Raw genomic sequence first — 27257 nt, forward strand, 5'->3', positions numbered from 1 at the left:
CTCAATTTTTACTTTTATCAGGAGTTACAATAATATCTGGACAAAGTTGTTTCAAGTTAAAATTGCGGAAATTTTGTTAATCTGTGTGTGTGTGTGTATGCATGTGTTTGTGTGTGTGTGTGTGTGTGTGTGTGTGTGTCTGTGTGTGTGTGTGTGTGTGTGTGTGTGTCTGTGTCTGTGTATGTGTGTTTAGAAAGGGAAATATTAGACCATAAGATATAGGAGGGGAAGTAAGGCCATCGGACCCATCGAGTCCACTCTGCCATTTAATCATGGCTGATGGGCATTTCAACTCCACTTACCTGCATTCTCCCCGTAGCCCTTAATACCTTGTGACATCAAGAATTTAGCAGTCTCTTCCTTGAAGACATTTAGCGTCCCGGCCTCCACTGCCCTCCGCAGCAATGAATGCCACAGGCCCCACCACTCTCTGGCGGAAGAAATGTCTCCGCATTTCTGTTCTGAATTGACCCCCTCTGATTCTAAGGCTGTATCCACGGGTCCTAGTCTCCTCGCCTAACGGAAACAATTTCTTAGCATCCATCCTTTCTAAGCCATTGATTATATATTTGCAATACCCAAACACTTTGCCATTAATCTTTCCACCATAGTTGGAGTAACATTGCTCTCGATCATAAACGTGTTGTTTGAGCAGATTAAAGAAACTAGCCTGACTTGTTCCTAAAACTGACCCTGACCCAGTCTGAGACCGATATCATCGGCCATATCACCAACCTGGTTACATTTAACATTTGTTGTGAGCAGTGGAGGAGTGGGACTAGAAAAGGAAACAGTGACCCCAAAAAGCCGGGGAACTATAGACGGGTGAGCCTGATGTCAGTGGTGGGTAAGTTGTTGGAGGGGATTCTGAGGAATAGCATTTACATACATTTGGGAAGGAAAGGGCTGTTCAGAGTAGACAACGTGGCTTTCTGCATGGGAAATCATGGCTCATTAATTTGGTTGAGTTTTTTGAAGAGGTGACAAAGAAGATTGATGAAGGCAGTTTGGGAGACATTGTCTATATGGGCTTCAGCAAGGTGTTCATTTAAAGAACAAAGAGCAAAGAAAATTTACAGCCCAGGAACAGGCCCTTCGCCCTCCAAGCCTAAGCCGATCCAAATGTACTGTCTAAATCTGTCGCCCAATTCCTAAGTATCTGTATCCCTCTGCTCCCCACCGACTCATGCATCTGTCCAGACGCATCTTAAATGAATCGACCGTGCCTGCCTCGACCACCTCTGCAGGCAATACGTTCCAAATGCCCACCACCCTCTGTATGAAGTACTTACCACGTGTATCCCCCTTAAATATTCCACCTCTCACTTTGAAAGCACGACCTCTCGTTACTGAATCCTTCACTCTGGGAAAAAGCCCCTCTCTATCCACCCTGTCTATACCCTTCATGATTTTGTAAACCTCAATCAGGTACCCCCACCCCATCTCCTTTTTTCCAGTGAAAATAAACCTAACCTACTCAGCCTCTCTTCATAGCTAGTATTTCATTCCGATTGGTAGACAGATTAGTAACTTTCTGTCACATGGGATACAGAGGAAGCTCGTCACAATTGGCTTGAAGGAAGAGGGATATTTTTCAGATTGGAGGCTTGTGAGCAGCAGTGTGCTGTTAGAATCAGTACTGAGTTCACTGCATTTCATCATTTATGTAATGGATTTAGATGTGAATATTGGGGCCATAGTTCGAAAGGTTACAGATGACATCAGAAAGGTGGTGTAGTAGATTATCTCAGATTACAACAAGACCACAATTAGATGGAACAAAGGGGCATGGATGGACAGATGAAGTTTAATTTAGATAAATACGAGGTTTTGCATTTTGTAAATGCAAACCAGGGCAGGAATTATACAATTGTTGGTAAGGTCCTGGGGCATGTTGTGAAACAACGGGGCATAGGGCTGCAGGTGCATTGTTCCTTGAAAGTGGAGTCGCAGATAGACAGTGTGGTGCAGAACACATTTGGCACATTTGCCTTAATCAGTCAGAGGATTGAGTATAGGAGTTGTGGTGGTATGGTGCATCTGTACAGGATGTTGGTGAGGCCACTTTAAGAATGCTGCGTACAACTTGGCTGTCTGCAGAAATGACTGACACACAGATGTTCCAGGACTGGAGGTTTGAGCTTTAAGGAGAGGTTGATTAGGTTGAGGTGCTTTCTCCTGGAGTGTCAGAGGCTGAAGGGTGACATTATAGAGGTTTATAAAACCATCAGGGGCATGGATATTCTGAACAGCCACGTTCTGCTCCCCAGGATAGGGGAGTCCAGAACAAGACAGCATAGGTTGGAGGGGAGAGGGCGAATGATTTAGAAGGGACCTGAAGATAAATGTTTCACACAGAGAGTGGTGTGTGTACAGAAATTGCTGTCAGAGGAAGTGGTGATGGCGGTTAAAATTGCACATTTAAAAAGTATCTGAAAGAAGGGGGATATTGGCCAAATTCTGGCAAATGGGACTGGATCAGATTTGATGTCTGATCGTAGTGAACAGATTGGACTAACGGGTCTGTTTCTGTTCTGCATGACTGTCTGATTCTATAAGAAGGATGACGAAAAATTCTGAAAGGACCTTTCAAGTGGGAATTCTCTTCAGTGGAACTTTATCGTGCCTCTATGTTCACATTGATTGAAAGCTGCATTAGTTAAATATTTGACAGAGAAGTGAGTCACAGATAATGGGACACAGACAGGAAAGTGGGGCTGAGACCCCAACTTGATCAGCCACAATCTTAGTGCCTGGTGGAGAAGGCTCAAAGTATCTAATGACCCACTCCTGCTCCTCAGTCCCATGTTTCTGTGTTCCATTCAGCCCATCAAACCTGCTAGACAGGAGCAGTTGGAGGCCATTTACTCCTATAACCTGTTGCACAGAAACAGGGGAGACCATTCAGCCTCTCAAGACTGTTACACATGCTTTGAGGTGATTTGGGAAATGTAATTGGAAAGCCCAGGCACGGGTATGAAAGAGGCCCCTCATCTCTCTTTACAGAGCTTCCCCTCTCTGCAACTTGTGCTTCATTTGTTGGTCATGGTTAGACCCAGATTCACTGTGAATACAGCCCCCATACCTCAACCAGAGTTGGCTCACAAAATCATCTGGTCTCCCTGACTGCAATATTTAGTAATTGCACATTCATGAAAATAACACCCACTAACACTCCAATAACAGAATGTAAGAACATCAGAAACAGGGGCAGGTCATTCACTCCCCAAACCTGCCTTGCCCTTCACTAAGATCGTGACTGATCTGCTCTTGGTCTCAAATCCTCTTTCATATCCAACTCTTCATAGCCCTCACCTCTCTGTCAGATCAATATCCATCTACATCCTCTTCAAATACTTTCAGACATCTCGCTCCCCGAACACTCTTGAGAAGAGAAATCCTGACATTCAATCCCACCTGTTTGAAGAAAACACTTGCTGCTCCTATATAATGGTTTATTGATATGAACAAAAGAGGTTGAGACAAGGGTTCAGGTAAAAATGACTGGCCCCGATATCAAGGCAGTGGTTGGCTTCTGTTGACGTCTAGAAGCTTAACAAAACTGAACTTAATGGGAATCAGAGTAAACTCTCCAGTGTTTGGGGTCAAACATGGCACAAAGGAAGATGATCATCATCTCAGTCCTGGGTCACCTCTGTGGGAGATCCTCAGGGTAAGTTCCTCTTCACAAACACCTTCAGCTGCTTCATCAATGTCTCCCCAACCTCACCCTCCGCAACATAAGAACAGAAGTGGGGATGGTCACTGAAGATTCCACTATGTTCAGAACATTTTGTTCCCCTCTCAGCTCCTGAACTGGTCTGTGTTCATGTGCAACAAGACCCAGACTCCATTGAGACTTGTGCTGTTAAAGTATCAGTAACATTCATGTAACAGCACTGGTGGGTACTGCACATTGCCCCAGTAAAAATAGAGTTCATTCAGCACCTCACGCTAGTTTCACAGGAATATGAGGAAGCCATTCAGCCCATTGACACTATTGGAGAAGAACAGGGACAGCCCATTCAGTGCCTCCAGCCTATTACTCAGGAAGAGAAGGAGTCTCGTGTGATGGGCCACACCAGAGCCCCTCGAAAATATTGGAAGGCAGTCTCCTAGACTCTAATGTTTTCTTATTTTAAAGGGAATGTAAATTGTCTGTTCCAGATGCAATGTGACTGGTCAAAATACTCGGTGTGAAGCTAAACACTATTTAAACACGAAAGATAAAATGAAACCAAAGAAAAAGGAAATTAGAATAACTTAATTCTATTGGACAAGTTATCAGAATAATATAGCGTGGAGATATTACTAATGAACTGTTCCGATATACGAAAATCCCATAAAGACAGCCTTTGGCAAAACTGAATATTCAGTCACAGATTGCCACAAACTCAAAGATCCTAATCTGTGAGAGCTGGTCACACCCATTCAGGCTGCATTAAAATAAACCCAAGGCCTCCCTCGCTGTTTACTCAAGTGGTCTTAACTAACCAGCTTGGTAACGATCATTCAATCTCTCTCTTAAAAGAAACCAGGACAAAATAACCTCTTAAAGCTGCAGCATCATCACACTTGTCAGTACATCGAGCTTTCAAACAGGAACCAGGGGTAAAAGGTCAGGCCCTTGGCCCTGTCCAATTGGACAAGGAAGAAGTCATTCAGTCCCCTGAGTCAATTACACAGAAACGGAACGAGGCCATTCAGCCCCTTGAGTTACTTACACATGAACAAGAGGAGGCCATTCAGCCAGTTGAGCCACTTATACAGGAACAGTGGAAGGCCATTTCCACCTCAATGCACTTACACGGGGGCAGAATAGGGTAATTGATGCTGATCCTGATGAATGTCTTATGCCCAAAATGTCGACTCTCCTGCTGTGCTTTTCCAGCAAACCACTGTCTACTCTGATCTCCAGCATGGGCAGTCCTCACTGTCTCCTAATTGATGCTCTAACGTGATGAACAATTGGAGCAGAGGCTGCACAAACAGACTGCTCCACGTTGTACCTCGTGGCGCCAACGCTCATGATACACATGTGGGACTTTAACGTGGGTTACTCGCGGTGAGCAGAGAAATCATATGTGTTGTGTGAAATCTCAAGAAGGCATGTACCATCTCCGAGAAGGCTGCCTGGTGTTCTCTATGTAGGGTGGAAGCTGGTGGGAATGGCTACCTGTTTCCGATGGAAGGTATTGTGGCTGCTGTTGGGGATTGTGAATAACCTGATGTTCAGTACAGGGTTCACACGCCGACTGCACAATAACGTGGGGAGAGTTAATTTAGGCAAATAAACTATTAGGAAAGTCACGATAGACTGATGAATGGACTCTCTAAGTTCAAATAATGGTGATCTTGTTCATGTTGACCTTGTCTAGTGCATGTCCTGTTCAGTGTAACCTGTGTGCCTTACTTTGTCCAAGTCTATTTCCACCCTATGATTTGTCTGGCCTTGCTTAATATGATCTTCCCCCACTGCTCATAAACAATGTGTTTCCCTGTACTGAGGTACACGTGAAAATAAATCAAACCAATCAATCCTGGGTATAGTATGGAATTTCTCTCCCTATCAATGTCTCTTTTGGAAATAAGTGATCGCTGCCACTCCTCGTGTTTCAGCATTACCATTTCTTCGTCTCTCACAGCTCTACAGATTAAACACTCACCTTATTCACTCTATCCTCATATTACCATCACCCATGTCTGTGGTAAGGAGATCATTCCTTACAAAGGAGATCAAATCTGTACAGAGTGCCCCAAATGCTCTCTCAGCAAGGCTCTACAACAGCAGGAAGATGCCTTTACTTATGTACTCGAATCATCTTACAATGAAGCACAGCATACCATTGACTGCACCCATTACTTACACAGGGTTTGATTCGGAGCAGTCAGCATAGACTTGTGAGTGGGAGATCATGCTTCCCAAATTTCTTAGAGTTCTTTGGTGAAGTGACCAGGAAGGTTGATGAGGACAGAGCAGTCGACGTAGTCTCTATGGATTTCAGTATGGCCTTTGAGAAGGTTCCACATGGCAGGCTGCTCAGGAAGGTTCCATCACGTGGAATGGTGGGGGAACTGTCCAATTGGATACACAGTTGGGTTGATGGTCGGAAGCAGAGGGTTTAGTGGAAGGTTGTTTGTCAGACCGGAGGCTGGGTCCATTGCTGTTTGTTATCTATGATTTGGTTGAAAATGTACAAGGTATGATTAGTAAGTTTGCAGATGACACTAAAATAAGTGGTAGCGTGATCAGTGAGGAAGTTTATCAGAAATTGCAGCAGGGACTTAATCAAGTGGGGAAGTGGGCCGAGAAATGGCAAATGGAATTTAATATAGATGGGTGATGTCTTACATTTTGGGAAATCAAATCAAGGTAGGAGTTTCATGGTGCATGGAAAGATCTTCAAGAGTGTAGTGGGCAGAGAGACCTTGGAGTTCAGGTGCACGGTTCTCTAAGAGTGGAGTCACAGGTAGACAGGGCAGTGAAGAAGGCTTTTTGCACAGTGGCCTTCATCAGGGAGGACATTGAGTACAGAGAAGCTGGGAAGTTATGTTGCAGTTATACTGGACTTTGGTCAGGCTGCACTTAGAGTATTGTGTTCAGTTTTGTCACATTGTTATAGGGAGGATGCTATTAAATTAGAAAGAGTGCAGAAGAAATTTTCAAGGACGTTGCCAGGACCCATTGGTCTGAGTTATAGGGAGAGTTTGGACAAGCTAGCACCTTTTCTTTAGCGTGAAGGAGACTGAGGGAGTCCTTATAGAGCTGAATAAGATCACGATGGAAGGGTTAATGCTCTCAGTCTTTTTCCAAGGTGTAGAGAATCGAGGATTAGAGGGGATCAGTTTAAGGTTAAAGGGGAAGGAATAAAAGGGAACCTGTGGGGCCACTTCTTTACACAGAGGGCTGGGACGTGGATGAGCTGCCAGCAGATGTGGTTGAGGGGGGTACATTAACAACATTTCAAAAGCATTTGGATAAATATGTGGATAGGAAAAGTCTAGGATGATATTGGCCAACTGCAGGGAATTGGGGTTAGTGTGGATGGACATTTACAAGGTGGACTCGAACCCCTCTGTTAATTAAAACCAAACACCCAGAAAAGCTCGCCTCACCTCGTAATCTGTTAAAATATGAGCGACAGCGATCTCCTACATTCCACTATTTAAACAAAAATTAACAAGTTAGTTTCTTAACTTTAATAGTGAACACTAGAGGGGCTTCACAAATACAAGCCCCTCTTTACTTAGCTACTTACTATCTGACTCTGAATCTGCTGTTCCAACAACCCACATATGAAACATTACAATCTCAAGACCACACAGTCTCTATCTTCCCTGCTGTGTTCACTCTTCCAGCTGCTGATCTCCCTGGGTCATGTTTTTATTGCAAGTAGGTTTACATGAACATGTATCTTTGATAGAGAGTGTTTGGGATGGTCAGTTAGCACTCCTGCTCTACAGCAGTTACTCTGTTGTTGGATGGCAGTGGCTCTCCCTCGAGTGTTCAAAATGCTGGATTTATATACTTCCAATGATACAATAATTCTCACATTTGATTGCTTTCCAGGTACCCAAACAATAATATTCAAATTCCGTTGGCTTCTGGTATCCTGAACGTTATTTAAACTCTTTGGTTGTATTTGAATTGTTGTCAAAACAGCAACCAAAACCCAGGTATCATTTCCCAGCTAATTGTGACATATGGAACAATCAGACATTTAGCTGGCATCTGTGCTGTACTTTGTATTCAACAAAACCCGTTCTGTCTTAAAGTGACCTGACCTGCTTTCGGCTTCATAATACCACCCCCCTTCAGAAAAAAAAAGAACCATCAGAATGAAAAGATGGCTTCGTTTCCTTTCCTCTAATTCTTAATCCCATTATTATGAAATACAAAAGTATTAATCTCAGTTATATCATTCATATTAATTTTGCACACATATAAAACACTGGGATAAGTCAAATCTTATCAACACCTGTTCCTTTAAATCCGCGATAACACATCTGCTATCACATTTTAGGACCCACAGCATGTACATTGTGTAAGTTTAAAGTCAGCGTGATAAGACTCCAATGAAATATTCTCATATTCTGGTCTTTAAATATTCCAAAAAACGCGAGAGGTTTGTCGTTGTCCACAACCATCTCCAACAATTTATTTGTCACATAAACATTAAAATATTGTCAGGCCAGTGCGAAACTTAGTCATTCTTTTTCAGTAATGGAGATGTTGTATTTTGTTTCTGGTGGATATTGAGTTTTTTTGACAAGTAGCCAATTAGCCATTCAATCCCATCATCATCTTTCTGAATCAATACATCTCCGACCCCTATATCCCGAGGGTTTCAGAATATTTGGTATGGCTAAAACTGGTGCGGTGATTAATCCTGCTTTAAAATTCTCAAATGCCTCCTGGCATTGTTCTGTCCACCACAATTCTGTGTTCTTCTTTACTAAGTCCATCAGTGGTGCCAATACGCTGCTGAAGTTTGGAACAAACTTCCGATAGAATCCACTCAGTTCCAAAAATCGAAGCACCTCTTTCTTCGAGGATGGTTGTGGAAATTCCTCAAAGCCCTTCGTCTTTGTGTTCCATGGGGTCAATCTTCCATGTCTAATGTAATGTCCCAAGAACGGCACCTTTGCCTTCGTGAATTCTGTTTTCTTTAAGTTTATTACCAAGTTTGCTTCTTGTAATCGTTCAACATGCTCTGCCAACTGTAACGTGTGAGCTTTAAATCACTTGCTAAAGGTCACTACATCATACAGCTAAACTGCACAATTTGTTCATCTGACTGTAACTCTGTTCCTGAGTCACTAAACCTGGCTGTGAAGGGAATTCCTATCACTGGTGACAATACTAATACGTCATCCCCACAGGAAATCGTCAAAATTTCAGAGTTTTTATCTGCCACTTGCTTCATTCTATGCTGTGCCCTTCAGGTGCTGTTTAGCGAACTCACCTACTCCATCTAATCTCTCCCTCACCTCAGATACATAATCCGAGTGTGAGATCTCTGACTTCGGTCCTGTCAATTTATATTCAATTAATTTCAAAGGACCTCTCACTTCATGTACATATATTAACTCAAAGGAAGTAAACTGAGTAGATTTATTTGGGGCAAATAATTTTTGTCCAATGGCAAACAATTCAATGAGACACCTTCATTCCAATCATTCCGGTAATCCTGACAGTACACTGTTAATATGGTCTTCAGCGTCTGATGCTAACTTTCCAAGGCTCCCTGGGATTCAGGATGGGACGCCCTTGATTTAATCTGCTGTATGCCTAAGCGATCCATGACTTCCTTAAACAGCTGAGCGGTAACATGAGACCTTGGTCTGACTGAATCTCTCTGCGGAGCCCACAGTGAGTAAAGAAAGATACCAACTCCTCCACCTCCCTTTTTACCTTAACACTCCATAATAGAATTGCCTCTGGAAATCTGGTAGACACATCCATTATGGCGAGCAAATAATGGTTTCCACTTTTATTTTAGATAGGGGAGCTACACAACTCATCATAACCTACGTGAAATGTTCTTCGAATTCAGGAATTGATAACAAAGGTGCTGGCTTTATTACTGCCTGTGACTGACCTCTCGTTTAGAATGTTTGACATGTGCAACAAAAAAAAAACCACGTACTTGTGCATTCCAGGCCACTAGAAATGCCTCTGTACCTTAACCTGATTCTTCTGTCCACCTAGGTGACCCCCTGCAGTTAGTTTATGTGCTACCCGTAACACTGTACGTTACTGCTAACACAATATCGTGCACTTCAGCCCATTTCCCTTCTGCAGTAACCTATCGGGGTCTCCATTTTAATTTTATGATTCTATCTTTAAGTTAATAATGTTCGACAATATATTCTGATTCCTTTTCTGTGTGTGTGCATGTGAATGTGTGTGTGAATGTGTGTGTATATATCTGTTATAAGTCCATGAGCCTTTCTGGACTAAACCCCTCTGCCTGACCCTCTGCCTGTTCAGGTTTATCCTGCACCGTGACATCAAACAGGGGGTCAGTTCACTAAGCATCAACTCCTTTGGCTTTTCATTTCGGTTTTCCTTCCTGCTCTAACTTATGACAGTGGAATCTTGTTACTACACAGTCTGGAAAAAATCCTGGGTATTTTTCTTTTAACTCCCCAATTCCCTAGTTTTCCTTTTGCCTTCTCCAACACAAGGGGTGCCACTCCCACCTTGGATCCTGTTAAATCTTTCACAAGAATAAACTATATTCCTGGAAATGACACTCTGTTACTCACTGTCACTGTTACTGCCCCAACCTTGATTTGGCATTCCATCCTGATGTCACACAAGGGAATACTTAATTTCTAACCCCATTCCACAAATTGTCACGATCTTGATTAATATGACAGAAAGAGTGAAAATACTTTCATCTCTCACTATTCGAGGCCGAGAGAAAGTGAGGGTTGCAGATGCTGGAGGTGAGAGTTGAAAAGTGTGGGGCTGGAAAAGCATAGCCAACCAGGCAGCATCTGAGGGGCAGAAGAGTTGACATTTCAGGCATAAATTCTTCATCAGGAAAGTGGGAGGTGGGGTAAGGGAGGGGGAAGGGGGCCGAGAAATAAATAGGAGAGTGGGAGTGGAGCTGGGTGTAAGATAGCTTGGAAGGCGATAGGTAGACGCAGGTGGGGTGTGATGGTGATAGCTCCGAGAGGAGGGTGTTGTGGATAGGTGGTAGGACAACTAGAACCCTCAAACTAGAACCATCATCCACGTTGACTTCACCAAATTCCAAATCTCCCCTCCACCAACCTCTCCCATATCCAACCGTTCAACCTAGCACTGCCCTCTTGAACTGCCCTAACTGGCCATCTTCCTTCCCACCTACCGACTCCACCCTCCAAACCGATATATCACTATTACTCCAACCTACATCTTCTTATCGCCTTCCCGGTGACCCTCCCACCAGCCCAGCTACTGCCCTCGTATTTATCTTTCAGCCCCCCCCCCAAATTCCTGACGATGGGTTTCTGCCTGATATTCAATTGTCTTGCTGTCTGGATGCTGCCTGATCTTTTGTGCTTTTCCAGCGTCTCTCTTCTCAACTATTAGAGACTGAGCAGATCCCACATCTCACAAAATTATAACTTCTTGTCCTTCTCCCCCGATCTTTCTAAGTAAACTTTATCTACAGAGGTGAATTCTTTCAGAGATCAGGTACCGACTCCATACCCAGACCCTGCCTCGGCTGTGCACTCTCCTGCAGCTCCTCGGCTCTACTTGGGGTCTCCTTTACCAGTTTCACTAATGCCACTGGCTTAGCCTCTTCTACCGCATCTTTCCCCAAAGTGCCTTCCTTCAACGACCATCACAGTGTGTCCCAGCTTACTTCAATGAAAACACCTTTTCCCAGTGCCCTCCTTAAACCATCAGCACTGTCATTTTATGTGTTCCACTCCCTTATACTGAGAACACCTGAGGCCTTTCACCTCCTTTCAACCCCTTTGGGCTTCTTTTTTCACCTGTGGTAAACTATTGTGCGCTACTGTTTGCTTTGTAATGTGTGAACTTCCCTTCTCCCAATTTCTATCCCTCATTGCATGTAAATTCTCCCGGAAGCTAAATTTCATCTCATGCACCAATGCATATTTACCTGCCATTTCTGCCGCGCTTCTCGCTTCTTGAACTTTCTGTTCGTGCACATGAATTCTTACCATCTCTGGAAGTGAGTCTTTAAACATCTCCAGCATAATAATCTCCCTTCGAGCCTCACAGGTCTTATCTATTTTTAAGTCCAGCACACAACTATCAAAATGACTGCAGTTAATTCTTTCAGACTTAACATAAGTCTGACCTGGTTCCGTCTCTATTTTTCTGAACCTCTGTCTACATGCTTCTGGTACCAATTCATAGCCAATCAAAATAGCCAATTTGACACCTGCATAATCTCTTGATCCCTCATCTGACAGCGCTACACATACCTCACCAGCTGTGCCCACCAGCTTAGTCTGAACGAGCATTCCCCAGAAGTTCACTGGACACGTCATCTGCCGAGTCATTTTTTTCAAATGAAATAACAAAAGTTTTGACATTTTTCTCACCGAAATATGGCAAGGTACTAATATATTTGTATACATGCCGACGTTCTCCCTTCATCTCCATCCTGTTAATTCAACTTTCTTGTCTAATTCCCAACTTCTGAATCTCAAATTCTCTCTCTCTTTCTTTTTCCTCTCCTCTTTTTTCTCTCTCTGTTTCCGTCTCTTTCTTTATCTTCTAACTTCAGTTGCCATATTTGCAATTTAAGTTTTTTCTAACTCGACTGCACTTGTCTGTTTCTTTGATACATCAAATTGCTTGACCAAATCCATTACAATTTCAGCTTTCCTTTTGTCCCTGGTTAAACCCAATTCCAACCTATTTGCTAATTCTAAAAAATGTCCTGCTTCTGTCTTTCTAAACTTTCTTGGCAAATTTGGGAACCTCTTTAGTAATTTTAAAAGCCTTTTCCCTCACTTTTAATTTAAACAACCACCAGTAAACAAAATTAAACAGATTTTCAGACCGGTTTTATTTGAAGATCTAGGTCACTAATTGCAACGTGTTGGAATTTGCTGGGACATTTTGTACCTGAAATCTGTTCAAATCTGTCCCAGTCCATTACGGCATGGCCCCAAACTGTGGAGACATCTATGTCGAGCACTTCTGTTAATTAAAACCACAAACCCAAGAAAGCTCACCTCACCTCGTAATCTGTTAATACATGAGTGACAAAGAACTCCCAAATTCCACTAATAAAAGAAAAATAACAGTTTGTATGTATGCAAGTTAGCTCGCTGTGCTTGAAGGTTTGTTTTCTGATGATTCGATACTATGACTAGGTAACATCATCAGTGAGAGTCTCTGCTGAAGTGCTGGTGGTATGTTGCGCCTCTCTATTTTTAGGTCTTGGGTTCTTAAGATGGGTGATGTCATTTCCAGTTCTTTTGTTTTACAAGAGTAGGTAGATAGGATCTAAATTGATGCGTTTATTGATGGACTTCTGGTCAGAATGCCTTTCCTCTCAGAATGTCCTTGCGTGTCTTAGTATATGTGTACTTTGTCTCAGTCAAAGTGGTGCCCTTCTTTGTCTGTATGTATGGAACATAGTGATAGTGCGTCCTGTCTTTTGGTGGCTAGTTGGTGTTCGTGTATCCGCGTAACACAACAACAGGACAGTTTCAATGGTGGAACAATGATTTTATATGCACTGTTTAATCAATGTGTGTGTGCAGATAAGTAACATTTTTCATATGTGCACAACACATTCTAAATGAATAACGGAGACACAGTTAACAAAAAGTGATGCATATGATGTAAAGAATTTATAAAACATTAAAACATCATTTGATTCTCATCTAAAATGATATGTTCCCTTTCTCTCAACGATCCCTCCTTTTCTGGAATTCTCCACTCCAATCTCTCCTTCTTATCAGGATGTGTTATAAATGCTTGCTTCTGGTGTCCCAACTCATTTCAGTTAATCCCCTTTCTACCAGAATTCAATATGTTGGCCTGTTGGATATTTTCCAAAGATAGTGTCTGTCATATTATTGGAAATAAAAATTCTGGCATCAGAGCCAGCATTTGAACACATTGCTCTGTTGTCCATGCACTATACAAAGGACCACAGCGCACAGGAATTGCCAAAACATTGAGGGATATGCATCTACTTCTTTCGATGATCTAGTTTTCTCATTTTTCACATTTCCTCATCTATGTTGTCTCGCTCTTTCTCTCTTTATATCTAGTTAAGAAATTTACCAATTATTCTTTGCGTCTCTTCTCTCAAAGCTCCTTCTTTCAGTTTATATCTATTGCTCTCTTCTTGATGTAATGTGATTATAAATGTGCAATGTAACTTCAAAGGCATGCGGGAGGAGCTGGCCAGAGTTAATTGGAAGGGGAGCCGAGCTGGGCAGACCATGGAACAGCAAAAGCAGGAATTTCTGGGGATATTTTGGAGGATATCAGAAATTCATCCCAATGGAGATGAAACATACTCATGGCAGGACAAGGCAACCATGAGTAATAAGGCATCAAACCAAAAAAAGAAACATACAATGTGGTGAAGATGATTGGGAATCCAGAGAATTCATTGGCTCTGAAACTCCATAAGGCTGGCATCACTGTCACTGCAGAGCTCTTAATCATGGTCAGGGAGAGAAACAGAGGAAACACATTCACTTTAAACACAGAAAATGGTATTACTCAAGGAAAAAGATTCAGATGAATTAAACAATTGAATTAAAATCAGTTAATTGTTTTGCAGAATGTGTCAGATTGAAAGCATGACCCGGGAAGAGACCCTCAGCAGAATGACAGTATGAAAATGGAAGTGTTACCACATCAGAAACCAGAGTAGGTCACTGAGTACATGACTGATGGGTGAATGGGTCTCGATGTGAACTAAGGGACAGACAGCAGAATTGCATTGCAGATATTGCAGCTCAAAACTGCGTTTTTATGTAGTGCTGTAGACTACAGCAGGAGAAGCAAAACAGCATTCAACCACAACCTGTAACTTTTAGCCTCGAATAATTTCCTCAGTCTGCCATTGCCATCAATATGATCTATGTTTCAGTAATGACTGTGGTTGAACATGACTGGGTCAGAACCACGTGAACCTAAACCTGATGCTCACCCATTAAAGCTACCACATTTGACCAACAGATCTGATCGAAGCTCCGCAATCCTGTCACATTCTGTCATAAATGGTGATGGATGATTAAACAAATGACGAAGGAAAGGACTCCACAAATATCCCCATCCTAATTAATTGAACAGTCCTGTCCATCAGTGTAAAAGACCAGGATGTGGTATCTGCACCACCCTCAGCCAGAAGTGTGGAGTTGATGATCCACCTCACCGTCGCCATGATACCCACAGAATCACAGATGCCCGTCTTCAACCAATTCAATTTGCTGTTCGTGACATGAAGAAACAGCTGAACACAGTACGTACGAAAAAGGCAATGGTCCCTGACCCCATTCCTGTAATAGGACTGAAGACTTGTGCTGCACAACAAGCCGTGTCCCTGGGGAAACTGTTTCATTCCAGCTCCAACTCTGACATCTCCCTGGTAATGTGGAAAATTACTCAACTATGTCCAGTTCCTAAGAGGATTATAATTACAATCTGACCAGTTACCTCCCCCTCAGACCCACCTCGACAGTCAAATTGGTGGGAGTTCTTTTTGACAGAGTTATCAAACAGCACAGAAATAACCTGCTCAGTATGATTTCAGATAGGTCCCCATGTGGAGATGGTGCAGCTGTGGAAAGGTCACTGGATTACTAATCCAGACCAGGCTAATGCTCTGGCAGCTGGTGGAAGTTAAACACAATTGACAAAATATTAGGATGCAAAATCTGGTGTCCGTAAATAGTGACCTTCAAGCCAATGTCGATTGTTCACACCAATTTGCTTCACAAATGTCCTTTTAGAAAATGAATCTCCCGTGCTTTCCTGGTCTGGCCTAAACGTGACTGCAGACACACAGACATGTGATAAACTCTTCAATGGTCTCTGAATCCGCCAAACAAGACATTGTATTGTATCAAACTCTTCCGAGGTCTAAAGGATAAAACCGGACAGAACACCCGGCCCCAGCCTTAGTATCGGAATAGGGAATGAGAAACACAGTCCTGTTGACCCTGCAGAGACCTCCTTCCTAACATCTGAGAGCTTGTGACAACATTTACAAACTACATAGAAACATCGGGAATGGAGTAGGTCATACAACACATTGAGCCTTCCCCCATTCCAGTTCATGTTCAAATATGTACACACTGCACTTTTCCCACACACTGTACACATCCCTTAATGTGATTAACTGTGGGAAGCTATAAAGTAGGAAGTGCACTCGTCCCTTTGGTCTGTCGAGTTTGCTACCCAATTCAATATAATGATACCTGGCCCTTTATTTCCATATCGTTCTCCTTCTCTCCCACCATTCCTTTACTGTCTCTACGTCCGTATTTATTTTCAGTGTCTTGGCTTCCAGGTTCGAGTGCATTCCCCAGGTTCACCAGTCGCTGAGTGCAGACATTTATTGTCATCTCATTGCAGAATGGTCTGTCTGTACCTAATACTGTGGACCCTTGTTTGAGATACCACAGCCAGGGGAATTATTATCCCTGCTTCCAATCCATCTCACCCTGTCAGAGCTTGATATATCTCACTGAGATCTCCACTCATTTTCCTAAACCCCATAGAATACAGGCCCAGTCGCCCCAACCTCTGCTCCCACAACAAGCCTGTCATCACAAAGATCGGTCTGGTCATCCTTCACTGCTCTCACTCAATGTCAGGTTTGTCCTTTATTATGTACCGAGACCAAATCTGCACAGAATACTGCACAGTGTTTGAGATAGGGTCACACCAAAGCCCTCTACAGCTGCAGTAAGACACCCTTACTCCTGGACTCAAATCCCCCTGAAATGAAGGTCAGCACATCATTGATCTTCCTATCTGGTTCTTGCTCCTGCAATATTGCTTTCAGTGACTGGTTTACAGGGAGATCCAGATCCTTTGCAATGTTGTAGCTCCCCAGTTGGTAGGGCTATGTACACTGGGCAGCGTGTGAATGCCATTCCCAGTATTGACTTCTGGCTTCAGAACTCACTGCGCTGTAGGGACCTCGGAGGGCCGCGCAGAAGGAAACAACAAAAAGACCCATACGTCGCTTTTTAGATCAACATGTTTCAAACGATCCCTTTTCAAATGAAAAGCTGCCAATCTCTTGTTCCCACTAAAGGGTACACCGTCACCTCTACCCACCTTGCTCTCCTTCTGCCACGTATTTGCCCATTCACTCCTCTTGTCTTAGTCATCTTGAAGCTTTTTTACAACCTCCTCACCCACTCGCAATCCAACATCCTTTAGTTCTCTCAGCAGGTTGGGATATATTGTATTTGATTGACGCAACCAAATGTTTAATGGTTATTGTGAACAGATGGGACCCGAGCACCGATACCTGTGATACCTCAGCAACCTTCCTCTGTTCAAAAAATCTGGTTTTTCAATTAATTTATTTTGTGAATCTGGGTGTGACTGGCTGGGCCGGCATTTATTTCCTGTCCCTAGTTGCCCCTTGAGAAGGTGGTGGTGAGCTGCCTTGTTGAACCGCTGCGGTCCACTGTGGATTCAGTGATAGTAACACCATTGAATGCCAAGGGCAGTGTTTAGATTGCATTTTAGTGGTGATGGTCACGGTCTGGCAATTGTGTGATGTGAATATTACTTGCCACTTGTCAGCCTGGATACTGTCCAGATCTTGCTGCATTTGGACATAGACTGCTTCAGTATCTGATGAGCCACAATGTTGCTGAATATTGTGCAATCATTGGCGAACATCCCCAATTCTGACCTTAGAATAGAGGCAGGTCATTGCTCAAGCAGCCCTGAAGATGTATGGACCTAGGCCACTGCCCGAGGGACTCCTACAGACTTGTCCTGGAGCTGAGTTGACTGACCTTTATCAACCATGACCACCTTCCTACATGTTAGGTATGATTCCAACCAGCGGGGAGTTTCCCTCTGATACCCATTGATTCCAGTTTTGCTAAGGCCCCTTGACACCACACTTGGTCGAAGGCAGCCTTGATTTAAAGGGCTATCGCTCTCACCCCACCTCTGTAATTCAGCTCTATTGTCCATGTTTGAACCACGGTAATGAGGTCAGGAGCTGAGTGGCCCTGGTGGAGCCCAAACTGAGCGTCATTGACCAGGGTATTGCTGGGCAGGTGCTGCTTGAAAGCACTGAGACCTTTCACCACTTTACTGATGATCGAGAGTAGACTGATGGGTTGGTAATTGGCCGGATTGGATTTGTTCTGCTTTTTATATACAGGAGACACTTGGGGTAATTTTCCACATAATCAGGGAAATGTAATTGTTGTAACGGTATTGGAACAGCTTGGTGAGGGCAGTGACAAGGTCTGGAGAACAACGTTTCAGTACTATTGACAGAATATTGTCAGAGTATGTACCCTCTAGGGTATCCAGTATCTCCAACTGAATCTAGATATCGCATGGAGTGAATCAAATTGGCTGATGACTGGTAACTGAATTGTTGAGGACCACTGGAGGAGGCTGAGGTGGATCACCACTCAGCACTTCTGACTGAAGATTGTTGCGAATGCGTGAATATTATCTTTTGCACTGAAGTGCTGGGCTTTTCCATCATTAAGGATGGGGATACTTGTGGAATCTCCTACTCCGACGACTTGTTTAATTGTCCATAACTATTCTCAACTAGAAGTGGAAGGACTGCAGAGCTTAGATCTGATCCGTTGCTTGTGGAATCACTTAGCCTGTCTGTCACTTACTGCTTATGCTGTTTGGTGCACAAGCAGTCCTGGTTGGTGGCTTCATCAGGCAGACACCTCATTTTCAGGTATGCCCGGTGCTGCTCCTGCCATCCTGCACACTCTATTGAACCAATGTTGATCCTCTGGTTTGATGGTAATTGTTGTGAGGAGGATATGCCAGGCCATGAGGTTGTGCTGGAGTACAATTATGCTGCTATTGATGACCCGCAACACGTTATGGAAACCCAGATAGATCTGTTCGAAGTCTGTCCCAGTTAGCACGGTGATAGTGCCACCTAAAATGGTGGAGGTTATTCTCAATGTGCAGGTGTGACTTTATCTCCACAATAAATATGCAGTGGTCATTCTTACCGACACTGTCATGGACAGATACTTCTGCAACTGGCAGATTAGTAAGGCTGTGGTCAAATATGGCTTTTCCCTCTTGTGGGTTTCTTCACCACCTGCCGTAGACCCAGTCTCTCATTTATATCCTTTAGGATACGGCCAGCTCAATCAGTAATGCTGCTGCTGAACCACTCTTTTTGTGGACATTGACGTCCCTAACCCAGAGTTACCTTAAATTAAACCTTAAATCTTACCTTAAATACAATGTCAGGCTGTTGCTCCACGTGTCTGTTTATTTCTATTCACTGTTTCTTGCCTGCTGTCCCATTCTAGAAACATGACCATATATTTGCCCCAATCCACTAAGATTTGAATTTGCAAATTAGGCTGGGAGCTTTATCAACATTTTTCTGAAAATCCACGTGTTTTACATCCATTGTTTCTCTTTCATTTGTCTCCCAGTCTGTTTCTCAAACATAATTCCCATTTCATAAATCTATGTTAGTGTTGTCTATGACCATTACTTTCAGTCCCAATGATTTCTCCCAAACCATTTATTTACTATGTTCTGTGTTCCATGTACTATTTCGTTTTCCAGACCAGACTCGGTTTTCCTGGTATTGTCAGAAAGTTCTGTAAAGACAGAACTGAAGTTGGGGATTCATAGTTTTGCCATTTCCCTGTTTCCCATTCTCCATTCTCTGGTTTCAAACTGGAAAGAAACTGCACTGTTTTTTCATACTTCTCACATTGACATAATTTGACAAGCTATAACAGTTCACTCTTCTAACCTTGTGAACATTATCTTCAGAAACCCATCAATTCCTATCTTAAGCTACTCAGCTCCACATCAGACACGCACAGGAGCATAGTCTCTGTACCAACAGAAATACAGCACGATCTATATTAGTCCCACTTTCCAACACCAGGCACATAGCCTGAATGTTATGAAAGTTCCAAATGCTCGTCCAAGTACTTTTAACGTTGAGAGGTTAGCCGTGATAATTCCCCACTCAGGAAGTACATTCCAGACCTCAACACCCTCTGGGTGAAAAAAAGTAATCTTTAAATCATCTCTGAACCTCAAACCCTTCACTTTAAACGTGATGTCCCTTGTTCTTGACACATTGTCTAGAAGGAACAGTTGTTGTCTGTCCACACTGTCCATGCCCCTTGTTAACTTATCCTTCTGAATCACATCCCCCTCAGCCTCTCCGTCCAAAGTAAACAACCCGAGCTTATCTCGCCTCTCCCCATAGCTGATATGCTCCATCCCAGGGAACATCCTGGTGAATCCCGTCTGCAAACCCCTCCAGAACAATCACATCCATCCTGTAATGAGGCTCCCAGAACGACATACAGTACTCCAACGTGGACTAAACCAAGCCCTGTATAACACTTATAATCTACTCCCTGCTTAATAAACGCTACACCCAAGGTTCAATTCTTAACTAGTCTATTACCCTGTTCAGTCACATTCAGGGATGTGTGGAGAAATACCCTCTGAGCTCCCTAGTGTGCTGCCAATCATTGTGCACACCCCATGTCTGGTTCCTCCTTCCAAAGTACATCACCTCATATTTATCAGGATCACATTCCATCTGCCATTAATCTGCCCATCTGATCATTCCACTTGTATTTTCCTGTAAAATCAGAACTTCCTCCTCAATGCCAACCATTCGGCCAATCTTTGTGTCAAACACAAACTAACTTATCACAATTCCCACCCCTCCACCCACTCCCCCTCCAGATTCACATCTATACCATTTATGAATGCTACAAACAATAAGGGACACAGCACTGATCCCTGTGGTACACCAGGGAACACTGGTCTCCAGTCACACAAACATCCTTCTCCCACCACTCTCTGTCTCCTGACACTAAGACAAATTTCGTTGTAACTTTTCAAGTTATCCTTGATACTCTGAGATTTTACTTTATGTTTTTCAGTTTCCCATGTGGAACTTTGTCAGAGGCCTTGTTGCAAATCTAAATAAGCGACCTCCTCAAACTAATTCAATCAAATTCATTAGATGTGACTTCACTCTGATAAAGTCATGATGGTTATCCCTGATCAAACCTTGTGACTCTGATTGGAGTTCGATTTTCTCCTTCTCTATTTTCTCCAGTAGTTTCCTGAACAGTGATCTAATACTCGCTCGTCCATAGTTACCTTGGCAAATCTCTACCACCCTTACTGTGAAGTGGAATCATATTAGCTGTTCTCAAGTCCCTCTGGCACCTCCCCTGTGGTCAGATTCCAATTAAAGTTTCCTCCCTTGACTCCAACATTATCCAGACCTGTGGATCGGTCCAATTTTATACCAGACACAGCCTCACACCCCCGCTCGTATTTTACATCAATCTGTTCAAGAGCTTTCCAGTCCATCTTCTCGAATTCTGTACCTGCATCCTCCTTCTCCCAAGTAAAACAGCTGTGATGTTTACATGTAACAATCTATCAATGTTCTCCGGCTTGACACACTGATTGCCCCCCTTTGGTTTCTAATGGATACTAACTATTTGCTGATTATTCTGTTCTACTTGCCCGTGTAGAATACCGTGAGATTCTCCCTAATCTCGCCTGCTTGCCCTTCTCCATGTCTCTCTGTTATTCAGTCCCCTCTATGTTCCTAAGTTTCTAAGTTTCACTACAATCACCTCTCATCTTTTGAAATTCGAGATCACAGGCTGAGTTTCCCCATCAGACGATCTTGCCATTATATGGATTAATCTGGAGAATACCTTTCGCAGTTCCTCTGTAGTCAGTATATTCTATCTTAGATTGGGACTCCAAACGGTACGCAATACTCTAAGTTTAGTCTCAGCAACACTGTATGCAGCTGGTGCACGACATTTTCTATATTCCAATTACATTCACATGAATGTAAACCTAATTTTTAGTTTCCTATTTGCATGCGTTCTTCCCAATTCCTTTCACTTTAACTTTCCTTATGATGTTAGTGGGAGAGTTCTTAATGAAAGATCCTCCTGAATATCCAACGATACGTTATCCACTAGCTCCTTGTTGCCTACGTCCACAAGAATCATCTTCCAACCATTCCAAAAAATGTTTGCCACTTATGGTTTTCATTTCATCGATGCATTATCATCCTCCCCAGTTTTCCAATTACCTTCTATATATCCAGTAACACGTTCTTTGTAATTCAGCCCAAGAGACACCCAACCGCGGAGTTAACTGATCGGTAGTTCACCACTCTCCATCTTCATCCCTTCTTAAACTGTTAGATAATATTTATAACTTTTGCCACATCCAGATTGGCTAAACATCTTTCCGGAATGTATTGGAAAATAACGTGATAATCTGCGATGCATTCAATATGCCGTTTGCTGCTTCCTCTGGAATTCTTGTATGAAGTACATCTGATCTGTCAGATTTATAGATACTCAATCCAGCTTTCTTTTCAAAGATGACCTCAACACTGATAAGAATGATCTTAGACTTTACTTACACAAGTCCCATGGTCACTTGGTATTTCTGGGAGAATTTCTGGATATTCTGCCTTGAAGATAGACCCAAAGAAATTGTTTCTTTCCCCTGTGATTTCTCTGTTCTCTACAATAAATTACCCTGTCCGCACACCTACTGTTCCACATGTGACCTTGTTTTTAGTTTTGTTTCATACACTGATGTACTTTTTTCTAAAGCAGTCTTTATGTTTTTTTAGCAGTCTTTATGTTTCTCTTCAGCAGTCTTTATGGTTTTCTTTAGCAATCTTTATGTTTTTCTTTTGTTTGCATTCTGTTTCGCTTTTTGATTTCCTTCTCATTTTCTTGGTCATCCTTTACTGGGTCTACATTTCTCTGAATCCACTGGCTTACAACAACACTTGGCATTTTTCTAAGCTGCCTCCTTTGACCTAATAGGTAGTTAAAGGTGAGGCTGAAAGGGTTAGGTCGGAGAGGAGGGTGGACCAGATTGATGGGAAGGAAGATGAACACATTGGAACGTTCAAAAGGGGGAGTGTGCTGAGTTGGAATATTGGACTGGGATAAGGTGGAGTTACGGGAAATGGGGAAACTGGTGAAATCTACATTAATTCCCTGTGGTTGGAGTGTCCCAAGGCAGAAAAGGAACCTTTCTTCATCCATGCTTCGGGTGGTTAGGGTTTGGTGATGGAGGAGGCCCAGGACTCTCATGTCCTTGGCAGAGTGGAAAGGGGCGTTAAAGTGTTTAGCCACAAGGTGGTGGAGTTGGTCAATGTGGCTGTTCCAGCGATGTTCTCTGAAATGATCCACGTATGTCTCGCCAATGTAGAGAAGACCACACTGAGTTTAAAGGATGCAGTAGATGAGGTGTTCTGTCTCCCTTCATCACCTATCACTTTCAACACCACCTTCATCTACCTATCGCATTCCGAGCTACCTGCCTCCTGCCACACCCCCTTCTCATTTATCTCTCAGCTGCCTTGACCCAGAAGCCTCATTCCTGATAAAGGGTTGTGCCCGAAACGTCAATGTTCCTGCTCCGAGTACGCTGCCTGACTGTGCTTTTCCAGCGCCACTGATCTCCAGCAGCTGCAGTGCCCACTTTCTCCTCACACCTTCAGGGCTTGCATGATTCAGATTTATAACCGTTACTTCAAATAAAACAAACACTACCGTGTACTCAAACAGCATAAAAGAAAAACAATGCATTGTGTTCACAGTTCCCAAAAGGTCCTTTACAGCAAAGTTTTCAATTATCTTTTCTGATCATCCAACATCAATTTCTAAATACCCTGATCTCTAGCTCCGTGCTCGACAAAATGTTAATGCCAGATATCTAACACATGCTCATGAAATCCATTTTTCCCAGCATTAGCATTCAGTTGGGTTAACACAGTTTAGATATAATGTAAACAGGACATTATTACTGCAGTAGCCACAAATGTGTATATCTCATTTTCCTGTTTTATAACATGTCCAGCATTTGTATAGCAGCTTTCACTTTGATATCTAACTCCCATCAATGTTTCCTTCTGCTTGCTGTTTTTATGCTCCACCTTACAAGATTCTGTAAAATCTGAGTGACGTGGACTTTGGGGAGATTAGTCGTAGAGATCATCTTGCCACATCATTTATGATCTTCTTAAGCATCATTGTGACATTTTCTCTAGATTTCCCGTTATCCTAGTGGAGTAGAGAAGAACAATGATCATTCAACAATGCTCTATATTTGCCCCAGCGTGCTGAGACTGCTCTAACCTGGGTGGGAACCTTACAGCAGGCTGGTAAAGCATTGCTGCTGCTGTACAGGATCTTAGTGAGTTCACATCTGGAGTAGTGTGTACAGATTTGGTCTCTTCAATGAAGAAAGGATGTTGTTATATTGGAAGCAGCTCAGAGATGATCCCCTCACCTGATGCCTGCAATGAAGGTGCTAGCTTATATTGAAAGGATGATCAGGTTGATCCAATAGCCATTGGAGTTTACAAAAATGAAAGAAGATCTTATTTCAACATAGATGACAGGAAGGAGTCAACAACTGAAGAGAATTACACAGATAGTGGGGGAATCCATTCCGTTCTCCAGCCTGATACACACGAACAACAGAAGGATATTCAGGCCTTTGACACTGTTACACCAGAATAGGACGAGGCTGTTCAGCCCCTGAAGCCGAATGTATATTTCCAGGAGGACAGGAGGAGGCCAATCAGCCCCGTGATTCTATAACACTGGCCCCAGAGTTGGCCATGCAGCACCTGTATCCTATTACACAGCAACAGGATCAGCCCATTCAGCCATCTCAAGTCCGTAACATAGGAACTGAAAGTGGTCACACAGTGACTGGAGATTTGTTACACTGGGATAACAGGAGGCCATTCAGACCCACTGAGTCTGTTGCAAGAGAATTGGATAAGGATAAAAAAAATCTGAGACTTATTTCATGAGAAAGGAGGAGGTAATTCAGACACGTGTCTGTTGTGTGGGAACAAGAGAAGACCAATCTCTCCCTTGGTCCCATCTCTGGGATACATGAGGAGACCGTTCAGTATCTTCACCTATTATGGAGAAATATGAGAAGACCCATCAGACCCTCAAAATGTTACACAGTAACGGGAAGATTCCATAATCCCCCATCCCTCTAACGCATCAACAGGAGGTGGTCATTCTGGCCTTGGAGATGACAACTTGGGAACCCCAGAAAGACTTCATCCCATTGATTTTGTACACCAGCAGGATGTTGAGTCCAGTCAGCCACACATACCGCTTCTGTAGCAACTGGATCACATCTCTTAAAACCCTTTTGCCCATCAAACAGGAATTCAAAGAAAACGTAAAGGGTTTAGAAAGGGAAAAACTTATAATAACTGAATACATTAGGGAGTAAAATGTAACAATAAAGTATTGTAATTTAAGGCAAATTATTCGAATCCATTGTTGTGGACATTTGCAAACGTAAACCACAATCCATCGGAGTCAACATGGTTTTACAAAGGATAAATCATGATTGAAGTGTTTTCTTGATTTCTTTAAAGATGTGACAAACAAGGTGGATAGTGGGAATCTTGGAAATGGAATATATCTGGTCTTCGTGAAGGATTCAGATACGTCACTTCTCCAAAGAGTGAGTGGTAAGACCAGACAGCATGGGTTTAGAAATAATTTATTGGTTTGGATGGAGGATTGGATATCTAACAAAATGCAGTCAGATGAATAAACTGTGTCAATTTCTATTGGAAAATGCAATTTGTTGGGTGTCATAGATTTCAGTTCTCATGCTTCAACCATTTGGGATCGATATTATTACTCGGTTGACGGGATAGAAAATACTATAGCTACATTTTCAGATGACACTAACATTGGTGGGAAATTACTTCGGAATGATGATGCAAGAGATTTAAAAACTATATGAATAGATTGGGTGAATGGGCAAACATTTGGCAATGAAAATTAAAGTGGATAAATATGGGGTTATTCAAGTTGGCCAGCCTAATAAAAAGGCAGATGATTATCTAAATGGAGAGAAACTTCAAAGTGCTTAAGTGCAGAGGGAGCTGGGTGTCTGTTTGCATATCACAGAAAACTTGCTTGCGGGTACTTGAAGTAATGAGGAATGCAAGCATAACTTCAGCGTTTATTTATAAAAGGATAGAGTAGAAAGGTAGGGAGTGTTGCTGTAGCTATGCAAGGTATTAGTGAGACTGCAAGTGGAGTACAGTTTGGGTGTCCTGCAGAATGAGGTATTTCCATTGGAGGCAATTCAGAAGAGCTTCATTAGATTGATTCCATATTTGAAGTGTTTGTCTTATGAAAAGAAATTGAGCAGTTTAGGCCTATACTCTCGAGTTTATAAGAATGAAAGGAGAGCAAATTGAGGTCTGTAAAATGCTAAACGTAATTGAAAGTGTAGCTGTTGAATGGATATTTTTTCATGTGGCGCAATCTACAATAAGACACTACAGTTTGAGGATCGAGAGAAAGTAGGGATGTCGAACAGAGGCCGCGATGACACCAGCCATGAACGTATTCCATGGCGGAGCAGTTTCGAAGGGTTGGATTCCTGACTGATGCTCCTTGTTCATATTCAGCTTTACGACTGTGTTACACAGTAATGGGGGAGGATTATGTATCAAACAGGAAGCAGGTACAATGGATAAAACAGTCCAAATCAGTTTGACACAACGTCACCAGTGGAGTCACACAGTGACCAGTGCTGGGTCCTCAACTATTTACAATCTATATCAATGATCAGGAGGATGGAACAGATATACAGATACTGATTTTGGTCATGTTGCTGTGATAAGCAAGAGATTAAATTATCAAGAGAGAGTGGAGGGTCTACAGATAGATACAGAGAGGAAAAGGCAATGGAGAATAATTTGGCAGCTGCAATATAACATGATATAATCTGTCATTTCATTTACAGGAATAATGGAAGGCAGTATGTTACTGAAATGGAGAGGGATTACAGGGATTAATGAGACTGTGTACTGGGGGGTTCACTCAGACCCGTTCAGACATGGGAGGTTTTGCTCCATCCCTGATCATCTGCTCCTTGATGGTCCAAGTGACCCCATTGCTCTCCGTACACATGAAATGTTTTGAAGTGTTTGGTTGGTGATGGGGGATGCTATTTTTAAACGTGTATCAAGGGATGGCCTTTATCCAAGATACATTCATTCTTTTATACATAAAGATCTGAAGACGATGGGAATGGCTGCCTGCTTGTGAATGAAGAGGCTGTGGCTGCAGTGAGGACAGCGGTATTCACCAACATGATGCACTGTGATGGGCACGCTGCAAGATTAATACAGACAGTGCTCCTTCAGTTCCTCTACCTCTCCCCATTGACATGGCTACTCCGCAGATACCATGTACACCATCGGGAATCCCATTATACTGGATACACCCGGCAGCTCCCTGCTGAGGGTGAAACAATGTATTTACCTCATCCACCATTTTTATCCTCCATCACTGAATGGTTATTTTGATGGCAACATACTGGGAGATGATGGATATGTCACCCAGTCCTGTTTGAAAGTTCCAGAACATAGAAGTTGAATGAAACTGTGACCCGAACAGCCACTGGCAGCACCATCCTCCCCCTGGTGTGAAGCTGCAGGACATGTTAAAGG

The sequence above is a fragment of the Chiloscyllium punctatum genome, chromosome 23 (genome assembly GCF_047496795.1).
Source record: "Chiloscyllium punctatum isolate Juve2018m chromosome 23, sChiPun1.3, whole genome shotgun sequence".
NCBI lineage: Eukaryota > Metazoa > Chordata > Chondrichthyes > Orectolobiformes > Hemiscylliidae > Chiloscyllium > Chiloscyllium punctatum.